This window comes from Lucilia sericata, unplaced genomic scaffold, assembly GCF_015586225.1.
Source record: "Lucilia sericata isolate MDLA Ls3-8-SP2 unplaced genomic scaffold, ASM1558622v1 Contig001336F_arrow, whole genome shotgun sequence".
Classification (NCBI taxonomy): Eukaryota; Metazoa; Arthropoda; class Insecta; order Diptera; family Calliphoridae; genus Lucilia; species Lucilia sericata.
Genome location: NW_023995280.1, coordinates 1,766 through 12,610, shown reverse-complemented (window position 1 = coordinate 12,610; position 10,845 = coordinate 1,766). Strand labels below are relative to the sequence as shown.

Sequence of the window (10,845 nt, the reverse complement as noted above, 5' to 3'; positions counted from 1 at the left end):
ATTCATTATACCACATTGTTGCAATAAGCTTACATATAAAATACTAATCAATTTTTAATCGATTCGATTCCGTTTTGTTAAGCAGTCAACTTAACTTATGAAATTCTGCAAAATTAAATTATTTTATTTCCAAATTTGAATAGTGTAATTAATAATTAAATTTGATTATTTGATTATATTTCTATATATATATATATATATATATAATCAAACTAAATTGTATTACATCAATTGTTGACATCAATTGTTAAAAAAAATCGATTTAAATCCTTATACCTAAGAATAATATTAAATGAATTAAGTAAACTATAACTTGGATAAATAAACGTTTATTTCCCAATTCAATATTCAACACATTTATAACCCAAAAGAAAGAAACAAGAGGAAAATGGAATATTCATATACAAAAAAAAAATATAATGCTACTAAATGTTGATGTTATATTTTGATAATTAATTATACTTTTACTTAATAATTTCTATAGTTTTTTTATCTGGTCATTTCTTTGCAAAGAAAAAAATAAAATAAAACAAAATATTTTATAATTATATATGGTTAAGAAAAAAATTTGTAAACGTAGCTATTACTGTTTATTTTTTTTTAATTATTATTATTTTCTAAATAAAAAAACACTGTTTATACGGTATAAGATTTGATGTTTGAGTATAATTCTTGTCAATAAAATTATGTCTGTTTTTGAGTTAGATACCTGAAATCTATTGTATGTTATTTATTTTAATAATTAACTCTGTAAATATTAAATTTTTTTTATTCGGTTTTACATCGGCACGATAGATTTAAATGTGACCCAACTGCAGTGGAAAGAACCTACTAAATCCGACGAGCTAGCGTCGTGCAACCACCTGCGTGCCATCTCCACTTAAAAGTAAAGGTTCGTCACAACGTTATGGTAAAATTTTCAGATCTAAAAAAAATAATAAATTGTTTTATATTTACGCTGTGTATATAATGTGATTAACTAACAAAATTCCTTTCCGGAACGCTTTTTATAACAAAATCCATATGAGGTATTTACCCGTCCTGCGGCAGCTGACTACAAAGTATAAATCTTAAAAATTACTCCGCCGGAGTATAATTTTTCATTTACAACAAAGATTCTTTCATTCTGTATATAATTTTTCCATAAATTTTTAAATTTTTATGTTTATTTTTCCCAAAAATATTAATTTTACACAATTTTGGTCACAAACTTAAGTTTTGCAAAATTAATCTGCCGGAGCAGAATTTTTCATTTCATTCTTCCACTCAGGGTATGTTATCTTCACAAATTTTAATATTTTTAATTGTATTTATTATAAGATATAAAAATTTTACAAAATATTAATGAAAATATTGAATTCCCCGCAATTATTGTTTTTGACATCAGTGCGTACCAAATGCAAAAATAAATTACATGAAAAATTTTGTTGTTGCCGAACTGCCACCAACTTATCTGAATTTGCCTTGACTTAAACCAATTTTTTCTGAATTCACAAAAAACTTTCAAGTTAAAAGTTCACAGTACCATCTATATGTCGAATTTTTGAGCAGTCTGACAGACTAGTCGCAAAATGTGGGGTCAATATAGGTGAGACATATCTCACAAACTATAACATCTCACATATATACATAGATGGCGCAATATAACATAATATTACCAAAAACATAAATTGTAAGCAGAGCATAGCATACAGACAGTGTTTTCAGAAAAATTTTGACTCGTCCCCAATCTTAGGTTAGAAGTCCCCAATAATCCCCATTTTTTAATTGAAATCCCCATATTTTCCCCCAAAAAAATCATCATGATTGATTGCGAAATATCCCACTAAACAATTTTTGCCGAATTCGTACCGACAGTCTGCACAAGTTGCTGATTTCGTATCCGAATTCCGTCAGAATTCGTTACGAAAATCGTATGAAAGGTTGCTCGGAATTCGGAACTCTTTGTCTGAGGAAATTCGGAAAAATGTGCAGAGTTGTCGGTCAGAATTCGGTACGAATTCCTGGGGAAATTCTGAAGGAATTTTCGGCAAATCTGATTGAAGTCGGACAAATGTCTGATACCATGTCTGACATTCTTTCGACATTTCGTACGTAATTTTGATGAAATATAAGAAATTCTGATAGTTGTCGGATAAATGTCTAATAAAATGTCCGACAGTTCAATCAAATATAAGAAAATCTGATAGATGTCGGATAAAATGTCCGACAGTTCGTTCAAAAGTCTGATCAAGTATAAGAAAGTCTGATAGATGTCGGATAAATGTCTGATAAAATGTCCGACAGTTCGTACAAAAGTCTGATCAAGTATAAGAAAATGGCCTGAATATTCTGATCAACGTCTGATGAAAACTATTTTCATATATATAATTTATTATGATTTAATTTTATTAATTTTAATAATAATTTATAAGCTTCCATTATTCATGACTACTTAAGGGTGCATAAATAAATAATAGAAACTTACAGATTATTTTTAAATTAAAAAAATTAAACCATACTACTTACATATTATATACGAAAATAGTGAAATGAAATGAAACCATAAAAAATGATGTAATTATTTGCTAATTTTTGGGTATTAACAAAGTTTAAAGAAATTTGAACAATAATCATCACATATGCAGATGTTGTTTACTTGATTTCCAAAGACCAACTGAGAAAATAAAAATTAAATTCCTTTTTAGAGTACAGTTGACGAATTTCAAAATATAAACAGGTTTGTGCATGATTTTTATTTAAAAAAAAACAAAATTTCCTTCAGATAATGTGCAGAGTTGTCGCAAAGTTTTCTTACAAAAGTACTGAAAATGGGAACAAAATGACCGAGCAAAAAATATCAGAAAATGGGCAGACTATTCTGTTAAATATCTAAAGGAAATTTATATAATTCGCTTAATTGTCTGATGAAGTTACAAAAACAATTCTCTTCAGATTATGTGCAGATTGATCGGATATTATTCTTAAGCCATTTTATATTTTACTTCAGAAAATGTACAGACTCCTTTATGTCTAAAAAAAATATAGGAATAAAAAAACAAATTGTCCTCCGCCAATGTGCAGATTAGTCTCATAATTGTCGTAACATGTTCTGAAATGTTCTGACATCAGACATGTCTGAAAAAATTGTTTACTGCGATGTCTCACAAACTGCGTCGGTGTAGAATTAAACTTTCATAAGCGCACATTTAATTTTTAATGAAACATAGATGGCGCAATATAACATAATATTGTCAAAAACATAAATTGTAAGCAGAGCATAGCATACAGAAGCCACGAGAAGATAACAAACTCTGGCTGGCAAACTTTTTTTACTCGATTATGGGAGAGAGGGAGAAAATTACTCTTTTGTGCAGAAAATGAGTATTATTTGCAGAAATTGAGTTTTTTGTGCAGAATATGAGTATTTTCTTTTCTTTGCAGACTGAATGTGCAGTGCTGCCAAATTCTTATATATTTAAATGCACTCATCAAGGATGGGAAGTGAATTAAATGAAAACAATTTCAAACAACAATATACGAAATTATTTTTGATATATTATAAAATAATTTATTAAAGGTATTTTAATTTTTTTGTTTTGGAATACGGTCGGTATTTATAAATTTTTATTTCTAAACGTATATCTACAAATTTAACAAAAATATTTAAATTTCTAGTACCCATATTTTCCAATTTATTTTAATGTTAAATTTCAATTGTTCCTCCAAAATTTTCAATTGAATTTTCCAATTTTCATAAATTTTTAATTTATTTCAATTTTAAATTAAAATTGTACTTTAGAAATATCTAATTTTATATCAAAATTTACTAATTGCATTTTAAAATTTTAACTAGAATTTCTAAAATGTATATAAATTCTAAATATATAAAAAATATTAATCTAAAATACAAATAGAAATTTCCGCAATACAAAAGGAAACTTCTAAAATACTTTTGAAAATTTTGGAATGTAAATATAAAATTCTCAAATGCAATAATTGTTTTTTTATAAAAATGTCTAAAAATATAGAAATATTTGAAATACAATTTGATTACAACGTTAGCGGAATTGTTATAACAAAAAATCTACTTTTTAATTAAAAAACTAATATGCCCTATACACTAAGTAAAAGCTAGTAGTTTTTGGCTTTATTGAGTTTTTGTTTGAAAAACTACTAAAATTTATTTAGTTTTCCCATACAAATTCAAAATTTTGTCGAAAACTAATATGTAAAAGAAAACGTCTAAAAGTGAAAAACTACTTTTTGAATTTTTCATATTTTAACATTTTAAATTTATAAATTTCATTTATTTCATATAAATAAATTAATAAAGAGTTTTAAAAGATTTTTATAACTCAATGTCTATCTTTTATTTTGGTGTGAATACAGTATAAAGAAAATGCGAATAATTTGAAAAAGTCGACTTTTTAGATTCAAACCAAGATAATTTAGGAAAAGCTTATCCAACCCTGTACTTAGCAAATGGCAACTTTTTAGTACAAAAAAATGTCAACTTGGCACAACTACTGATCCTACCGATGAATTTACTTTAAGATTTTTTTATTGTAATTATTAAAAGAACGTGTTTGTTTCTTTTAGCTAATAGCTTGCTATTCCACCAGTGGTAAATCAGCTAACGGTAAAATCAATGAAAGTGCCGCTGATGCAGTGCACGATTTACACGATAGTGCCTTTGAAGTCTCGCCAATTGGGTAAGATGATTTTCTCGTATGTAGGTGAAAGTGCTGAATTGGTCAACCAATATTTATCCCGTGAATTGGCTGTAGAATTGACACCACAAGGTACATTAGCTGAAAAAATTAGAGCCGCTGTTGCTGGTGTACCCGCCTTCTTTACACCCACCGGTTATGGTACTCTTATCCAAACAGGTGGAGCTCCAATTAAATACAGCAAAGATGGTAAAGTTGAAATTGCTAGCAAACCAAAACCAGTACAATAATTTAATGGCAGAAACTATGTCATGGAGGAGGCTATGTTTGCTGATTTTGCTATTGTCAAGGCTCAAAAGGCTGATCCCTATGGCAATTTGGGTGAGTTTTATATAAAAGAGGAAATATTGAATTATTCTTTATTTTAAATTATTAATTATTACGGTTTTCAATAAGGCTGCCCGTAACTTCAATGCCGCTATGTGCCGTGCTGCTAAAGTCACCATTGTTGAGGTCGAAGAAATTGTGCCCATAGGTGCTATTGATCCCCATGAAATCCATATTCCTCGCATCTATGTTAAGCGTATCTTCAAGGGTACCAACTATGAGAAACGTATCGAAAAGGTACGCATTACTGAGACTGACTCTACCAAGAAATCGGCTCCCACACCAGCCCAGGCCGTACGTGAACGTATTGCTAAACGCGTTGCCATGGAGTTCCGTGATGGTATGTATGCCAATTTGGGTATTGGTATGCCCGTACTCGCCTCCAACTACATCCCTAAGGGCATGAATGTTATGTTGCAATCGGAAAATGGTATTTTGGGTTTGGGTACCTTCCCCACTAAGGATAAAGTTGATCCTGATTTGATTAATGCTGGTAAGGAAACTGTTACCTTCGTACCTGGTGCTTCTTTCTTTGGTTCCGATGACAGTTTTGCCATGATCCGTGGTGGTCATATGGATTTGACTGTTTTGGGTGCTATGCAAGTGTTGGCTACTAGTGGCAAATTGGATGATTCCCGTAAGTTTTAAAATTTTGTGGAATATATTAAAAATCAATTTGGAATTTCAGGGTAAACTTGTTAAGGGTACGGGTGGTGCTATGGATTTGGTAGCTGCTCCCGGTACTAAAGTGGTTGTTACAATGGAACACAATGCCCGTGATGGTTCTCCCAAAATTTTGGACTCCTGCTCTTTGCCTTTGACCGGCAAAAATGTTGTTGATTTAATTATTACCGAAAAGGTAAAACGAACAATTTAAAGCTTTTTTAAATTTATGTATTAATTTTTGATTTTTTTTGTTTTCAGGCTGTTTTCCAAGTTGAAAAGGGTGCTGGTCTTACTCTTCTTGAAATCGCTGAGGGTCTTACCGTTGATGATATTACCGCCTGCACTGGAGCTAAATTCATTGTTTCTCCCAATGTTAAGAAAATGTATCAAATTGATGCTTAAGAAAATGTCTCAAATTGATGTATAATTTGTTGCGTACATTTGTTTTCTTAGCCAGAAAATGGACTGGTTCTATTTGCTGTTATACCTCAATCTCCTCCCCTTCGTTAATATTAAGTTAAATACAAAATGAAATATAATTTCTTCTTAAATTTATATTAAGTCGTACTAAGATGTGAATTGCATTAATATTTCTTAATCTACAATGTAAAGTTAAATTTAAGCGTGATTAAAGATTGCATTTATTTTAATATTAAAAAATTGACAAAAAAAAAAAACATAATAATGAAGTAATCTGAAATTCAATTGTAAAGTTGTGCAATAATTAGACTATGAATTCATTAAGGAAAGGATAAACTACAACCACTACAAATATTTTTTTGAAATAGTACTTATAACAAAAAAAGTACTTTATAGGTTTTAAAGTACTTAACTAATTTTCCGCTAGAATATAGTCTAGTCTATAGACTAGACTATAGACTAGTCTATAGACTAGACTATAGACTAGACTATGGACTAGACTATAGACTAGACCATGGACTAGACTATAGACTAAACTATGGACTAGACTATAGACTAGACCATGGACTAGACTATAGACTAAACTATGGACTAGACTATAGACTACACTTTAGATTAGACTATAGACTAAACTATAGATTAGACTATACAACTATAGACTAGACTATAGACTACACTATTGATTAGACTATATACTAGACTATAGACTAGATTATAGACTAGCCTAGACTATAGACTACACTATAGATTAGACTATATACTAGACTATAGACTAGATTTTAGACTAGACTATAGTCTAGTCTATAGATTAGGCTATAGACTAGAATATGGACTAGACTATAGACTAGACTATGGACTAGACTATAGACTAAACTATGGACTAGACTATAGACTACACTATTGATTAGACTATATACTAGACTATAGACTAGATTATAGACTAGCCTAGACTATAGACTACACTATAGATTAGACTATATACTAAACTATAGACTAGATTTTAGACTAGACTATAGTCTAGTCTATAGATTAGGCTATAGACTAGACTATGGACTAGACTATAGACTAGACTATGGACTAGACTATAGACTACACTTTAGATTAGACTATAGACTAAACTATAGATTAGACTATACAACTATAGACTAGACTATAGACTACACTATAGATTAGACTATATACTAGACTATAGGCTAGATTATAGACTAGCCTAGACTATAGACTACACTATAGATTAGACTATATACTAGACTATAGACTAGATTAGACTAGCCTAGACTATAGACTACACTATAGATTAGACTATATACTAGACTATAGACTAGACTATAGATTAGACAATAGACTAGATTATAGTCTAGACTATAGATTAGACTATAGACTAGACTATGGACTAGACTATAGACTAGACTATGGACTAGACTATAGACTAAACTATGGACTAGACTATAGACTACACTTTAGATTAGACTATAGACTAAACTATAGATTAGACTATACAACTATAGACTAGACTATAGACTACACTATAGATTAGACTATATACTAGACTATAGACTAGATTTTAGACTAGACTATAGTCTAGTCTATAGATTAGGCTATAGACTAGAATATGGACTAGACTATAGACTAGACTATGGACTAGACTATAGACTAAACTATGGACTAGACTATAGACTACACTATTGATTAGACTATATACTAGACTATAGACTAGATTATAGACTAGCCTAGACTATAGACTACACTATAGATTAGACTATATACTAGACTATAGACTAGATTTTAGACTAGACTATAGTCTAGTCTATAGATTAGGCTATAGACTAGACTATGGACTAGACTATAGACTAGACTATGGACTAGACTATAGACTAAACTATGGACTAGACTATAGACTACACTTTAGATTAGACTATAGACTAAACTATAGATTAGACTATACAACTATAGACTAGACTATAGACTACACTATAGATTAGACTATATACTAGACTATAGGCTAGATTATAGACTAGCCTAGACTATAGACTACACTATAGATTAGACTATATACTAGACTATAGACTAGATTAGACTAGCCTAGACTATAGACTACACTATAGATTAGACTATATACTAGACTATAGACTAGATTAGACTAGCCTAGACTATAGACTACACTATAGATTAGACTATATACTAGACTATAGACTAGACTATAGATTAGACAATAGACTAGATTATAGACTAGACTATAGATTAGACTATAGACTAGACTATGGGCTAGACTATAGACTAGACTATGGACTAGACTATAGACTAAACTATGGACTAGACTATAGACTACACTTTAGATTAGACTATAGACTAAACTATAGATTAGACTATACAACTATAGACTAGACTATAGACTACACTATAGATTAGACTATATACTACACTATAGACTAGATTATAGACTAGCCTACACTATAGACTACACTATAGATTAGACTATATACTAGACTATAGACTAGACTATAGATTAGACAATAGACTAGATTATAGACTAGACTATAGATTAGACTATAGACTAGACTATGGACTAGACTATAGACTAGACTATGGACTAGACTATAGACTAAACTATGGACTAGACTATAGACTACACTTTAGATTAGACTATAGACTAAACTATAGATTAGACTATACAACTATAGACTAGACTATAGACTACACTATAGATTAGACTATATACTAGATTATAGACTAGCCTAGACTATAGACTACACTATAGATTAGACTATATACTAGACTATAGACTAGATTATAGACTAGCCTAGACTATAGACTACACTATAGATTAGACTATATACTAGACTATAGACTAGACTATAGATTAGACAATAGACTAGATTATAGACTAGACTATAGATTAGACTATAGACTAGACTATGGACTAGACTATAGACTAGACTATGGACTAGACTATAGACTAAACTATGGACTAGACTATAGACTACACTTTAGATTAGACTATAGACTAAACTATAGATTAGACTATACAACTATAGACTAGACTATAGACTACACTATAGATTAGACTATATACGTTCCCTTACTCGTCTGTATTGCCATTTTTGTCTCATCGCGGTTATTGGAGAGGTCCCTTCGGATGCACGCGGTGGCTGAAGTTTAAATCCAAAATCGTGTTGATAAAAAGACTGATGAACGGTGAAATCTATATTTCTGGATAAGTTCACTGCTGTTGCCGGAAAGACAACAGATACATAATTCGAAGTGCTTTACGTGAACACCTGCCGTGTTGGCCTTATTTCACGGTGGTACTTTTACAACCACAATGTGAGCTTATTAGACGACACGCCACCACCTCGCCACACCCACACACTCGTAAGAATATGTCGAGTGTTTTCTCTTGAATTTGGTTCACCTAAATCTGTTTATTTTGCCGAAGTTATGTAAAATTATAAAAATAAATAATAAAAAATTGTGGTGAAAATGTCAGAATAATAAATTGAAATGTCGTTACCCAGCAAACACAGGGGGTTCATGTAAGTCGAGAAAGATTGTAAATCAAACTATTTAAAATTTTAAAACTCAAATAGAATGTAAACGTTGAATCAATTTCTCTTTTTAAAGAACCGTTAATATTTAATATTAATAAAATTAATAACATTTTTCAAACGTTTGATTTTGTGTTGCTGGGTTATTTCAAATATGGGGAATTACTAATACTACCATAAGTTGTTCTACTACTACATTCAGACGACTTAGGTTTTTGACAACAGACTTAGGTCCTTGACAGCAGAGTTTCCGCTCTATACTCTATGGCTAGAACCCTCAAAAATAACGAACAAAAATATATTGAAAAAAACAAAAATTATATTTAAACTTCATATCTAAAAAAACAACATAAAACAATTCAAACATATATATAAAGAAAAAAAAAACGAAACATGTGTATTTAGCTTTCGTGGGTTTTGATGTTGCTGTCGGTGGGTTTGCTGGGGGTGTTGCTGGGGCTGTTACAGGTGTTGCTGGGGCTGTTACAGGTGCTGTTACAGGTGCTGTTACAGGTTGCTGGTGGTGGGGCTGCCGGCTGGGCTGCTGAGTAGCCTGTTGCTGGGCCGGATAGCCGGGGTTGCTGGGCCGGATAGCTGGGTTGCTGGGCCGGATAGCCGGGTTGCTGGGCCGGATAGCTGGGTTGCTGGGCCTGATAGCCAGGTTGCTGGGCCGGATAGCCGGGTTGTTGGGCCGGGAAGCCCTGTTGCTGGGCCGGGAAGCCCTGTTGCTGGGCCGGGTAGCCTTGTTGCTGGGCTGGGTAGACCTGTTGCTGGCTGGGTAGACCTGTTGCTGGGCTGGGTAGACCTGTTGCTGGGCCGGGGGCCTGAGTATCCCGGATAATGACCCGGTTGCTGGGCCGGAGCAGCCAGATAGCCCGGATGTATCGGCCGAATATTGGCCTTTTTAAAATTGACTTTAATGGCCATGTTGCAATATGGGCACTTGTTGATGCACTGAAATAAATAAAAAAGAATAATAAAAAGAAATATATAAAAACTAAATTCCAAACTCTAAATTTGAAATAAGATTTCTAAGAAATCTTCGTTCAAATTAAGAGCAATAAAGTACTTACCGCCATTTTCAAATGATTTAAGTGGAATGAAGTCTATTCGCGCAAGTACATAACCATTCTATTCTAAAAATAACTTGGCATTACTTTTTACAAGGTTGTATT

At 31.6% G+C, this 10,845-nt stretch overlaps 1 pseudogene; it reads left to right on the top strand.

The window, feature by feature from the left end:
- Window positions 1-4,470: 4,470 nt before the first annotated feature.
- LOC119611009 lies at window positions 4,471-6,365 on the top strand (annotated as a pseudogene).
- Window positions 6,366-10,845: the final 4,480 nt, after the last annotated feature.